This window comes from Pogoniulus pusillus, chromosome 25 (assembly GCF_015220805.1).
Source record: "Pogoniulus pusillus isolate bPogPus1 chromosome 25, bPogPus1.pri, whole genome shotgun sequence".
Taxonomy (NCBI): domain Eukaryota; kingdom Metazoa; phylum Chordata; class Aves; order Piciformes; family Lybiidae; genus Pogoniulus; species Pogoniulus pusillus.
In genome coordinates this window covers 6103550-6117404 of record NC_087288.1, presented here as the reverse complement: position 1 = coordinate 6117404, position 13855 = coordinate 6103550, and the positions used below count along the sequence as shown (strand labels likewise).

At 44.5% G+C, this 13855-nt stretch overlaps 1 long non-coding RNA gene across 2 annotated transcripts in view; it reads left to right on the top strand.

Annotated features, from left to right (window-relative positions):
* The window catches only part of LOC135186422 (uncharacterized), a 59437-nt gene extending 47085 nt beyond the window's left edge, over positions 1-12352 (top strand). For both annotated transcript variants that reach the window (XR_010306848.1, XR_010306847.1), the window contains exons 2-3: positions 3169-3268; positions 12266-12352. This is a non-coding gene — a long non-coding RNA (uncharacterized LOC135186422). The remainder of the gene's footprint in view (positions 1-3168; positions 3269-12265) is intronic.
* The last annotated feature ends 1503 nt before the right edge of the window (positions 12353-13855 follow it).

The following is a 13855-nucleotide window of genomic DNA, read 5'->3' as shown; positions in this document are numbered from 1 at the left end:
CTGCCTGGTGAGATTGTGGAGTCTCCTTCTGTGGAGACTTTTGAAACCTGCCTGGAGGTGTTCCTATGTGACCTGCCCAGGGTGATCCTGCTCTGAAGGGGGTGTGTGGGGGGTGCACTGGATGATGTTTCAAGATAGCTTTCAACTCCTAACATGCCGTGATTCTGTGAACATAGTCATGAACACTGCAAGCCTGACTTGCCTTATTTTCATTGCTTTAGACACAGTTGAAAAAACTTATACAACAATTTAAGACAGAATGCAGCCCAAGGTCCCTTTCAGGCAGTGTTTGGAGTGATTTGTCAGCTCATTGTTACAAGAACACCCTAGCAGCTAGAACCTGCTACCACCTCAGCTCTTTTTCAAAGGGTTGTAGATCAATGAAGTTCTTCATGTGAAGGAACTGTTCATGATTACTTAATGAGATGTAGAGCTGATTTATGGACACGTGGAGTAGACTTCACAGCTGAAGTCACAGAGTTTATACTAGCCACAGAGCTCCTGCTTCACACAGTTAACTTCACCTACTAAAAGGTTCATTTTCCACTTCACATTTAGGTAATCCCCTATAGATTGAGATCTCTGTGTAAGATTTACTTGACAGGTGGTCAACCTACTCCTATGCTGAGTAAGGTGGAGATGTAAAGTTGCACAAGGGTTGTTCATCAGAACATCCATCTCCCAATTAAAGGCATGTTTACAGATTCATAGATTTCATTAGATTGGAAAGGACTCTCAGAGGTCATCCTGTCCACCCCACCCCCCACTCAGCAGGAACACTTTCAATGACATCAGACTGCTCAGAGACACATCAAGACTAATCTTGAATATTTCCAGGTGCATTCAATTACATCTCTGGGCAGCCTGTTCCAGTATTTCACCACTCTCATTGTGCAGAACTTCCTCCTGAGGTCCAACTTAAATCTCTGCTGTTCCACTTTCAAGCCATTGATCCTCATCTTATCCCTACAGGCCCTTCTAAACAGTCCCTTCCCAGCCTTCATGTGAGTCCTCTTCAGATACTGAAATATAGTTCTAAGGTCTCCCTGTAGCTTTCCCTTCTCCAGGCTGAACAGCCTCAATTCTTTTAGCCTGTTCCCACAGCAGAGGTGTCCCAGCCCTCTGATCATCTTGGTGGCCTCCTCTGGCCCTGCTTCAACAGGTCCATGACTATTGTGTTGGGGGTCCATAGCTGGACACAGTACTGTAGGTGAGGTCTCCCCAGAGCAGAGTGGCAGAATCACTTCTCTTGACCTGCTGGCTGCACTTTTGTTAAGTTTTTGAGGTTTGAGTTTTGGTAAGGTTTGTGTTCTACTGAGGTATAAGATGCTGGTTCCTGCTCCCCCACTTTGCATCCCTTTGTTATGCATTGCTTCCTCTAAGGTTTCTTTAAATCCTTCCAGTGCACTCCATTGCCCATTTGCTATCTATATGAGATCACAGAGGATATTCTGTGCTCCCAGCACAAAAGGGGCATGCAGCTGTTGGAAGAGGGTCCAGAGGTGGACACAGAGATCTTCAGAGGGCTGGAGAACTTCTGCTCCAACAGGCTGAGGGACTTGGTGCTTTTCAGCCTGGAGAAGATAAAGCTCCAGAGAGACCTCAGAGTAGCCTTCCAGTACCTGAAGTGGTCTGCAGAAGAGGTGGAGAGGAACCTTTTTACAAGGGCTTGTAGTGATAGGATGAGTGGGAATAGATCAAAGCTTGAGAAAGGCAAATCTAGACTGGCGATTAGGAAGAAATTATTTCCACTGAGGGTGGTGAAACTCTGGATTAAGTAGCCCAGGGAGGTGTTCAAGGCCAGGTAGGATGAGGCCTTGAGCAACCTGGGCTAGTGGAAGGTGTCCCTGCCCATGGCAGGGAGGTTGGAGCTAGGTGATATTTATGGGCTCTTCCATCCCAAACTACTCTGTGAATCAGGACAAAAACCTGGAGCACCTTTAGAAGTCCGTCTGTGTGAGTTGGCACTTTTCTGTGCATAGATCCCCTGGGGGCTGTTGACTGCTGTGTTAATAATGACTCAAAGGGGAAAAAAATGCTGTAGATGTGTTTGGAAAGTTAAGATGTGCTGAGTTAAATACAGGTCAGGAGTGTGTAAAGTGATATTAGCATAAAGTTATTTACAGTTCCTGTCAAGGGTGAAGTCTCAGAATGCCTTTTGAAGGTATAAATAGATGCAGACTAACAAGTTGGCACCTGTGTGTTTGCTGCTGGAGCTATGCATTGTGAAATTCATGGCGGAGAGCACTGGCACATAGAGAAAACAGTGCATTGTGCAAGGAACAGCAACTGAGCCAGTGTTATTTATTAGATATATGTAATAAAAGTTAAGGCTTTTTCCCTTTCACTTTTTTATCTAATACCTGGAGTACTGTGTCCAGCTGTGGGTCCCTAACACAAGAGAGACATGGACCTGCTGGATGGGAGGCAGAGGAGGTCACATAAATGATCAGAAGGCTTGAAAACCTCTCTGTGAAGACGAGCTGAAAGAATTGAGGCTGTTCAACCTGGAGATGGCTCCAGGGAGACCTTAGATCTGCATTTCAGTATCTGAGGGGGACCTACAGGAAGACTGGGGAGGGACTGTTTAGAAGGACTTGTGGTAACAGGATGAAGGACAATGTCCTCCCTCTTGACCTCTTGTTCTCTTGTCAGCTATGAATGGAGGTAAAGCCTGACTGATGATGAGATGTTGTGAAAGCAGTTGTCCTTGTCTGGTTGTTAAAGAAAAGAGAAATGTTAATGGAAGCTTGCTTGAAGTATTTGACTAGAGGATGAGGTTATAGATTGATAGATCACACAGTTCAGACAAGCTCAATTTAGAGTGAGGGTTAAGAACTCCCCCTGTGTCACTCTAGAAGAAAGCACCAGCATTCCATGTGGGGACCCAAATTCAGTGGGAATCCAAATTCATTGGATATCTGGGGCCAGATGTATAAATTCTAGAGCTGATGGCACATAAATAGTGATAACAATCAAACCTTTTCCCATATTTCTTTCTAATGTTCTAGAGAAATGCAGCTGTAATAGGATTCTCTGAACTTCTTTTGCTTAAAACTTTAATGCTGTGATAAAAAAGAGAATCTTTATATCTCTTGTGTAGTAAGGAGAAAGGTGCCCATTATAGCAAACTGTGTAACATTATTTCTCTTTTCTCACTTCCTATAGATTTCCATGAGATGCTAAACAATGAACGATTTCAAATCTCAGCTATAAGCATCAGCTGCTAAGTAGCACCTGCTGAGTCAGCTGGGAGCCACACAGTCCTGTAAGTATTGATTCAGTCTTTCTATAACCTCAGTCAATTGTTTCTGTATGGCAAAGAATCGATTGATCTTTTTTATGTAATCAAAGGCTGATCTCTTTATAGTTGTTGAACATGTAAAGACCAGTACACAGCCAGAGAGAGAAATCTGATTGCTCCTGGGGTATCCTGGAATATGAGTGCTACAATTGGGGATCTTGATTGCTGAGATGCTCCCCAAGAGCCAGGGGTGTCCTCATGCAGCCCAGAAGGCAGCTGTGTGCTGGACTGCAGCCAGAGGAGTGTGGGCAGCAGGGCAAGAGAGGGGATTCTGCTCCCTGACTGCTCTGCTGAGACCACACCTCCAATCCTGCATCCAGTTCTGGAGTTTCCAGCATGAGAAAAACACAGAACTGTTGGAGTGAGTCCAGACTCACAAAGGGCCACAAAGGCAATCCAAGGGCTGGTGCACCTCTGCTATGAGGATAAGCAGAGGGAGCTGGGTTTCAATCTGGAGAAGAGAAGTCTCCAGAGGATCCTTAAAGCTGCCTTCCAACACCTGAAGTGACCCTACTGGAAGGCTGCAGAGGGTCTTTTTATGAGAGTGTCTAGAGACAGGACAAGGGAGAATGGTTTGAAGCTGAAGAGAGAGAAGGGTTAGAATGGATGTTAGGGAGAAGTGCAGAGGTGGTGACACTTTGGGATAGGCTGCTTAGGGAGACTGTGGATGCCTCCTGTTTGAGGATGTTCAAGGCCAGGTTGGGTGAGGCCTTGAGCAAGCTGGTCTAGTTGAGAAGTGTACCTGTCCATGGCAGGGGGGCTGGAATAGATGACCTCTGAGGTCCCTTCCAACCTGAGCCATTCTAGGATTCTATAAAGGCAAAAGGAAAAAATAAACAGAATCCATGGATAAATAGTGTGAGGCTGAAATGCTCAGACTGCAGAAAATGTACTTTAGGGACCAGAGGATACACCAGGCAAAGAACTGGGAACTCGTTATTATTTGGGTATATAACCTCAAGTTAAATAAAAGGATACCTTAAGGCACTTGAAATTACTTTAAGGATACACTTTGGATTTTGATAGTTCTTTCCTCACGAGCTCTGCTGAGCTGAAATGTTCTGGCACATATCCTCTGGGCCTCTCTCCTGCCTTTCCTCATACCCTCAAGGGCACACTTGCAAGTTCTTAGAGAAGATAAATCTTCAACATGAGTATAAGTTAGAATAATAAACATGAAAATGGGAGCACAATTTAACAGGGAAGGTAATACCAGCATATGGGTTTTTATACAAGTTATCATCTGCTGTTGAGGTTGAACTCTAAGGAAGGGTTTATGGAAAATGAGGTTGCTGCAGAGGTATTTAATGTAAAAGAGAAAAAAAAAGTCCATGAGACAGGAAAAACCTTGTAATTCCTTGACAACTGAGTCCTCAAGTGCTCGGTACTTGCTGATGGAGATCAGGTTTTCACTTTATCAGCACCCAGGAATTTCCACTTCAGTGCTTATGGTCAGGCATTCACCATTCTGTAAACCCTAGAAAAGATGAAAATTTTGAGTTCCTGAAAGGATATTGTAATACATCTGAAATTTACATCTTATTTTGTCATTAAAAGGTCTTTTCCCCCTGTTGTTGTTTCTTAGTTTTGTTGGGATATAAAAAAAAAATCTTTTAAATAATTTCTTACCCAAAAATCAAGCTTAAGCCCAACATAATACCCTCAAAGTGTTTCTGAGTATTTCATGAATGGCCCAGCAGAATAGGGACAACTGAGCCCATGCCTTGGGCAGCAAGATAAATCCATCTCTGTTGTGTTCATGTGCAGCAGATCTAAGACAGCAATGCAAAGACCCATAGAAGAATGCTCAGCATTGAAAACAGTGTCCTCAAATCCACTTAGTTGAATACCTGAATGTCTAGGGTGTAGAATAAAACCACAGCTGATCACTTCAGTTGGACCAAAACTTGAAGTGGGTAGGGTCAGACTGGATGTTAGAAAGAAGTTCTTCGCCGTGAGGGGCATGAGACCCTGGAACAGGTTACCCAAGGAGGTGGTGGAAGCCCTATCCCTGGAGGTCTTCAAGGCCAGGAAGGATGTGGCACTTAGCAACCTGATCTCGTGTGAGGTGTCCCTGCCCATGGCAGGGGAGTTGAAGTTAGATGATCTTTGAGGTCACTTCTAGCCCTGACAATTCCTTGATTCTATAAATCTCACAAACTGACAAGCTTTGAAAGCTGTATTTATTGCTGAAGGTGGGTTTGCTCATCAAGTTGGACCTTCAAATACTTGACTGATCCATGGCTGGATCCAGGGGCTGAGGTTTAACAAGGCCAAGAGTGGTGTCCTGCACTTGGGTCACATCAGCCCCGTGAATGCTCCAGGTTTAGAGTGGAGTGGCTGGAAACTGCCTGGCCAAAAAAAGGACCTGAGAGTGCTGGCTGACAGCCAGCTGAGCAAAAGGATAAGACCAAAAGGAGAGACTATAGCCTTTGGAAGAGGGGGTATGTCTCCTGTGAAGTACTGTAAAGATGTAGTGTAACTGTGTAGGGAGAAAATTAGGAGAGCCAAAGCAGGGCTAGAGATTAACCTGGCTACAGCTGTCAAAGATAATAAAAGATGTTTCTATAAATTCATTAACAGCAGAAGGAGGACTAAAGAAAATCTCTGTCCCCTCTTGAATGCAGAGGGAAACCTAGTGACTAAGGAGGAGGAGAAGGCTGAGGTGCTCAGTGTCTACTTTGCCTCTGTCTTTAGCACATGAGGAAGTGGTCACTGACCTGCTGTACCACTTAGATGCACGCAAGTCTGTGGGGCAGGATGGGCTGCACCTAAAGGTGCTGAGGGAGTTGGCAGACTGCTCACCAAGCCACTTTCCATTATTTACCAAAAGTCCTGGCTAGCTGGGGAGGTGCCAATGGACTGGAGGGTAGCAAATGTGATGTTTATCTACAAGAAGGGCAGAAAGGAAGATCTGGGAAACTATAGACCTGTCAGTCTGACCTCAGTACCAGGGAAGGTCAGGGAGCAGGGCATCTCAAATGCCATCATACCTCATTTAGACAACGAGCAGAGGATCAGGCCAAGTCAGCATGTGTTTATGAGGGGCAGGTCCTGCCTGACCAACCTGACCTTCTATAACAAGATCACCTGGTTACTGGATGAGGGAAAGGCTGTCCATGTTGTATTCCTAGACTTTCAAGAAGCTTTTGATACTGGTCCCCACAAAATCCTCCTACACAAATTGGCTATGGTTTCAGGTGAATCTTGAAGAGTAGGGTTGTAGGTTGGACTTGGTGATCCTGAAGGTCTTCTTCAAGTAAAATGTTTCAGTGATTCTGTGAAGATGAGCCAGCAATGTCCCCAGATGACCAAGAAGGTCAACGGCATCCTGACTAGCAATGGTATGACCAGGAGGACCAGGGAAGTGATTGTCCCCCTGAACTCAGCACTGGTGAGACCTTGAGAACTTAGTTCAGTTTTGGGCCACTCACTCCAGAAGGAAATTGAGGTGCTTGAGAGTGCTCAGAGAAGGTCATCAAACCTGCTAAAGGGTCTGGAGAATAGGTCTGGTAAGGAGCAGCTGAGGGAACTGGTCTTGGTTATTTTGGAATAAAGGAGGCTGAGGGGAGATCTTGTTGGCTACAGCTTGCTGATAGGAGGCTGGAGTGAGGTGGGTGTTAGTTTCTTCTCCTGAGTAACAGGGAGGAGAGGAAAAGGCCACAAGTTGGACCAGGAATGGCTTAGGTTGGACGTTAGGAACAATTTCTGTCCTGCAAGAGTGATCAGACATTGGAACAGGCTGCCCAGAGAGGTAGTGGAGTCGTCGTCTCTGGAGCTGTCTGAAAAATCCATAGACATAGCATTTTTGCCACAGGGTTTTGTGGGGATTAATGTGTTGTGTTGATGGTTGGACTCAATAGTAGTAGAGGTCTTTTCCAATCCTAATGATTCTATGATTGTCCCTTGCACTGGATTTTATTTACCAGATCCTCTTAGTTGTAACATTTATCTGGCTTGAGCTCAGTCAGTACTCCCTCTTCCTCCACTGTTGCAGATAGGAAATGTTCTAATTGAATTCTTTCCTAACTGCTTCCCTGTGTGTAGGGAAGTCACTTTCTTACATGCTTGAACAGCTTTGCCAGAGGGATAAAGCAGCAAAGAGGTTTGAATGCATTTGAACAAAACCTGGCTTGCTGATCTAATCTACTCTTTAAGAGCAGGATACGTAACCAAATGGAACCTAAGCCTTGAACAACAACAACAAAAATTATCAGATTGCTCTGCCTGCTTTCAGAATATTTTCCTTTTTGAAGACTGAATAGGAACTTTCTGAGTTAGAAGACTAGGAAAAATAATAAAAGCCAGCAGTATTTCTTTAAGGCTTTGGTTTTTAGCTTGAAGCATATATCATACCTGTCCTGGAACTGAGTTCTTCTCATGTACTGGCAGCAATTGCTCTATCAGCTATGGGTAAAACTTGGCTTAACTCCTGTGAAGAAGAGGGCCACAAGGATGGTCCAAGGGCTGGTGCACCTCTGCTATGAAGATAAATGGAAGGAGCTGTGGGTGTTCAATCTGGAGAGGAGAAGTTTCCAGGGATACCCTAGAGCTGCCTTCTAATAGCTGAAGGGATCCTATTGGAAGGCTGCAGAGGGTCTTTTTATGAGGGTGTCTAGAGACAGGACAAGGGAGAATGGTTTTAAGCTGAAGAGAGAGAAGGGTTAGAATGGATGTTAGGAAGAAGTGCAGAGGTGGTGACACTTTGGGATAGGCTGCTCAGGGAGATTGTGGATGCCTCCTGTTTGAGGATGTTCAAGGCCAGGTTGGGTGAGGCCTTGAGCAAGCTGGTCTAGTTGAGAAGTGTATCTGTCCATGGCAGGGGGGCTGGAATAGATGACCTCTGAGGTCCCTTCCAACCTGAGCCATTCTAGGATTCTATAAAGGCAAAAGGAAAAAATAAACAGAATCCACGGATAAATAGTGTGAGGCTGAAATGCTCAGACTGCAGAAAATGTACTTTAGGGACCAGAGGATGCACCAGGCAAAGAACTGGGAACTCATTATCATTTGGGTATATAACCTCAAGTTAAATAAAAGGATACCTTAAGGCAATTGAAATTACTTTGAGCTATTCTGGAACTCCATGGTTTCCAGGAATTTTGGATCTATCAACATTTAATTTCTTTAAGCAGGGACAGCCTTTGTTCTTTTAAGCTTGTGTTACTTTCAACTGTGGTAGAACTGGAACAGAATAAGCTAATGCCTTCAGTCTGTGCCACTAAAATATGCTGTCTGTGTGTTAATTTGCAGCTGAATTGTAGAACACACATGCAGTGCTGAATGGATGGGTCAGCTGGTGTATATCTTTAGTTTCCAAAAGCTCCTTGGTTACCTCTGGCACAATTGTTTATAAATATACTGGAGATGCAGCCCAGCCCTAATTGTCTTGCTTTTTGTGCATGCACATGCTTGCTAGTCCGTAAGCCACAGGCCTCAGTATCCCATTTGTATAGCCAAGCACAAGCAAGTTAAATAAGCAGGACATGATGTGGTCATCAGGCAGAAGCAGCTACTGGTCAGCACTACTCTGATATTCAGCAAGAAGAAAGTTAAAGACAAATCCACCCTTGCTACACCATCCACACTTGTTTGTTGCTTCATTATTTCTATTAAGATGTCTCTTGGGATTTTGCACAAATTGTGTGAGTGGTGACCACTCAAAGGTAGAGAGGCTTTGCAGAAGGACCTGAGCAGGCTGCTTTGATGGGCTGAGGTCAGCTGTATGAAATTCCACAAGGCCGAGCACCGAGTCCTGCATCTGGGTCACAACAACCTCATGAATGCTTCAGACCTGGGGCAAAGTGGCTGGAAAGTTGCCTAGCAGTAAAAGGTCTGGGGGTGCTGGTTGAAAGCTGGATGGAAGTGACCCACTGTTTGCCCAGCTGGCCAAGAAGGCCACCAGCATTCTGGCCTGGATCAGGAACAGTGTGACCAGCAGGAGCAGCAAGGTGATTGTCCCCTTGGACACAGAATTGGTGAGGACACAACTTGGATAATGAGTTTGGGTTTGAGCCCCTCACTGTTAGAAGGACATTGAGGAGCTGGAGCATGTCCAGAGAAGAGCAACGAAGCTGGTGAAGAGTCTGGAGAAAAGGGCTGGTGAAGAGCAGCTGGGGGAACTGAGGTCCTTTAATCTGGAGAAAAGGAAGCTGAGAGGAGACCTCATTGCTTTCTACAACTCCCTGAAAGGAGGCTGGAGCCAGGTGAGGGTTGGTCTCTTCTGCTTAGTATCAAGTGATAGGATGAGAAGAGATGGCTTGAAATTGTGCCAGGGGAGATTTAGGTTGGAGATTAGGAGAAATGTATACCAGTTCAAAATTGACTTTGTTTCTGAAACTCAAGTAAACCATCTCTATAATTTCCTAGAACATAGTTTTACTTCAGTGAAGTCAACCCTGACACAGAAACCAGAGTGCTGTTAGGAAGGGACTTTTGACAAGGGCTGCTTGTGGTAGGATGAAGGGGAATAGGTTGAAGCTTGAGGAGGGCAGAAGAGGGAGAAATTCTTGGCAGTGGTGGTGGTGAGACACTGGCATTGAGCTGCATTTCAGTATATGAAGGGGAACTACAGGAAAGCTGGAGAGGGACTGTTTAGAGGGGCCTGTGGTGATAGGCTGAGGGGCAATGATTTGAAAGTGGAGCAGGGGAGGTTTAGGTTGGACATCAGAAGGAAGTTCTGCACAATGAGAGTGGTGAAATAATGGAACAGGCTGCCCAAAGATGTGGTTGAGGCCCTGTATCTGGAGACATTCAAGGTGAAACTTGCTGTGTTCCTGGTCAGCCTGCTCTAGTTGGAGGTATTCCTGCTGAGTGCAGGGGGTTTGGACAAGCTGACCTTTGAGGGTCCCTTCCAGTCTGATGAAATGTGTGAATTTTCCTGAGTGAGAAGTCTTTGTGTTTTGTAATCACTAGCAAAGGACAAAAATTCAAAGATGCTTTTACTTACAGTTATGTTTGTAATGGAGAAACCTGTGTGCAAATCAACAATTGGTAAGAAGGATATTAATTAGAAAACTCATTACACTTTTCAGTAATAGAAAAGGTGAAGGGGATCGAGTTTGTTGAGGTTCATCTGGCTGGGGGTATCTGTGCTGACTGCAGAGGAGTTGGATGAGATGACCTTTGAGAGACCCTTCCAACCCAATGCAATCTGTGTAGCTGTGAAATTTTGGTTAACAGACAGAGCTCCTTTGAAATCAGTGGAGATAAGCTCATACCTTGGGGAGTGCATCTCGTTCAGAGAGTGTATTATACTCCAAGAGAAACAGAGTCCCAGAAGACTTCACAAGGATGATATTTCATTCTCATCTCCAGATGACTGCAGCAGGCCATCGGCTTTGACCATATGATAAACCTTCCTGAGGGGTGTTCCTCTGCTTGCACTGAGCCTAAAGCACACACAGCCTCCTTTTATCAAAAGTGGATATCCAGGCTGACAAGAAAATGGAATCACTTCAATAAAACTAGAAGAGAAAGGAAAAACCTATTGCTTACAGGCTGAGGATTGAAAGCTACTGCAACTGTTCCTACTGCTTTGATTTTTAAAGGGGCCTTGATTCTTTATTTTTTGTTTTTGGTCTGATTTTGTTTCTCCTTCATTGTGGGGAAAAGTTACTCATTTGAAAACTTACCATTATAAAAGATCACTCTAAGAAACTCACCAGAAGAGAAGTGTTGTGCTCAGTGTGCTATGCATTTGTTTGAGGCTGAGGGTTTAGAAGAGATTTCTTTATTGTTTTTGCCATTCTCAATAACACAGAACGTATTGAAGCTTGGTTTCTTCCACTGAATTCCTGAGGCTTCTCTAGAGTCAGTTTCTGATTTTTCTACAGAATTTCTGTGTGAGCTCCTCAGAACCACAGAATTATGAGGACAGGCTATGAGAGTTGGGGCTCTTCAGAATGGAGAAGAGAAGGCTTTGAAAGAACTTGTAGTAGCCTTCCACTATCTGAAGGGGACCTACAGGAGGGCTGGGGAGGGACTGTTTACAAGGTCCTGTAATGACAGGTTGAGGAGTAATGGGTTTAAACTGGAAGAGGGGAGATTAAACTAGATTCTAAGAGGAAGTTCTTTACAGTGTGTTGCCCAGGAAGGTTGTTGATGCTCCTTCTCTGGAGGTGTTCAAGGCTAAGCTGGATGAGTCCTTGAGCAACCTGTTCTAGCGGGAGATGTCCCTGTCTATGGCAGGGGGTTGGAACTGGATGATCTTTGAGGTCTCTTTCAACCTAAACCCTTCTATGACTTGGGTCGGAAGGGACCTCAGAGATGATGTACTCCAACCTCCCTTACCATGGGCAGGGACATTTCCCACATCTCAACTAGACTCAGCTGCTCAAAGCCTCATCAAACCTGGTCTTGGACACCCCCAGGCAGGAGACATCCACAGCCTCCCTGGGCAGCCTATTCCAGAATCTCATCCTCCTTGTACTGTAGAACTTCTTCCTAAGATCCAATCTAACCCTGTTCTCCCTTGTCCTGTCTTTAGACACCCTCATGGAAGGTCCCTCTGCAGCCTTCCAGTAGGATCCCTTCAGGTATTGGAAGGCAGCTTTAAGGTCCCCCCCTGAATCTTCTCCAGGCTGAACACCCCCAACTCCCTCAGCCTATCCTCATAGCAGAGGTGCTCCAGCATCTTTGTGGCCTCCTTTGGACTCACTCCAACAGCTCTCTGTCCTCTTTATGCTGGAGATACCAAAACTGGACAAAGGATTGGAATTGGGGTCTCAGCAGGGCAGCTTTTGTCACCTTGTAACGCTGAATTAATTTGTTCCATATTTTAATGGTCTTTTTGAGGATAAATCTAAATATTCATGGAAAGTAGCAAGTCATTAAGGTGATGCCTGTCATCTTTTAGGGGAAAATCTATAAATAAGAAAGCCCTATGAGACTGTTGCATTGTGGCACAATCCATACTTTGCAGAGAATGGATTTTGTTCCTTTTTTTTACTCTCTTAACAGATCACTGATGTATATATTCTTTTTGAAATGAAAGAAAGGCTGCAATTACCAAGGACCATCATGGCTTCTGATCCTCCCCACCTTCCACTACTGGTAAGAGAACCTTTTCAATGCACCCTTGGTTATCTTTTGAAACAAACATTGCCACCTAAAGAAGGTAGTGAATGAACCTGAAAGGCTGAGACAGATTGTGTTAGATGTGATATTTCAGATGAAAGTACACTGTCAACAGCCTTTGGCTCTAGATCTCTGCCTCAGAAGCATCTGAACAGTAGAGATCCTAAATTTTGCTGATCAGTAGAAAAGGCTGGTTTCAGGAATAAGCAGGGACACAGGACAAGGAAGCTGGAGCAGGGGAGATTGAGGCTGATCATCCAGAGGTAGCTCTGTACAGTAAGAGTGGTGCTATACTGAAACAGGTTGCCCAGGAATGTGGTTGATGCCATGTCCCTGAAGACATTCAACATCAGCCTTGGTGTGTCCCTGGGCAGCCTGATGTAGTTGAAGGTGTCTTTGCTGACTGCACAGGGGATTGGACAAGATGACCTTTGAGGGTCTCTTCCAACCCTATGCAATCTGTGAAGCTGGAGAACAGAGCAGGTGAGGAGCAGCTGAGGGAGATGGGGTTGTTTAGTGTGGAGAAAAGGAGGCTGAGGGGAGACCTCATTGCCCTCTACAACTCCCTGAAAGGTTGGAGGCCTATGGGGGTCAGTATCTTCTCCCTAATAACAAGTGCTAGGGAAAGAGGAAGTGGCTTCAGGAGGGTTGGAGGTTTAGGTTGGAGGTGAGAAGAAAACTTTTCACTGAAAAGGTTTTCAAACCTTTCAACCTGGAAAAGGTTGCCCAGGGAGGTGGTTCCATCCCCATCCCTGGAGGTCTTTCAAAGAGAGAGAATGTGGTGCTGAGGGCCACAGTTTAGCACCAGATGTGGTAGAGTTAGAGAATGGTTGGGCTGGATGGCTTTGACCATTGCATGGTTGACCTGAAAGGGCTTTTCTAACCAAAACAATTCTGTGATTCTATAAATGAAGCAAAATGACAGCATTTCACAGAGGCACATTGTAAATGCACTCTGTTGCTAATCCAAATTTATCAGTTACTGAAGAAGTTATTGGAAATGGTTGTTTTTTCCTTTCATTTTTATCAGGCTGCTAATATTTAAAGGGGGGAAAATGAAAATATCTAATATATGTCTAAAATATCCCAGAAAATAAAAGGTTATGTACTTGCAGGAAATCTATCATTACAAGAATGAGGTGAGTGGCAGAGGTAAACTAGCTGAAAAAAGATTACCACTGCATTTTGAACTGGGTGATTTTCTAAGAGTCAGGTGTGCTTCATGTCCCATATATAGGGAGTTCTTCATACATCTGCTTTTACAGCATTTTCACAGAAGAGAACCACTTAATTTTGACAAGCTGAAAAGAGTGATCAAGAAAAAGAATTAAATGTAACAGTGGGAACTTCTTGAACTAATTCAAGTGTGAATTTAATTGCAGATGTATTACAGTTATTGAGAACATGTGAGGTATGGCCTGAAATTGTGCCAGGGGTAGATTTAAGTTGGAGTTTAGGAAAAATTATCACCTG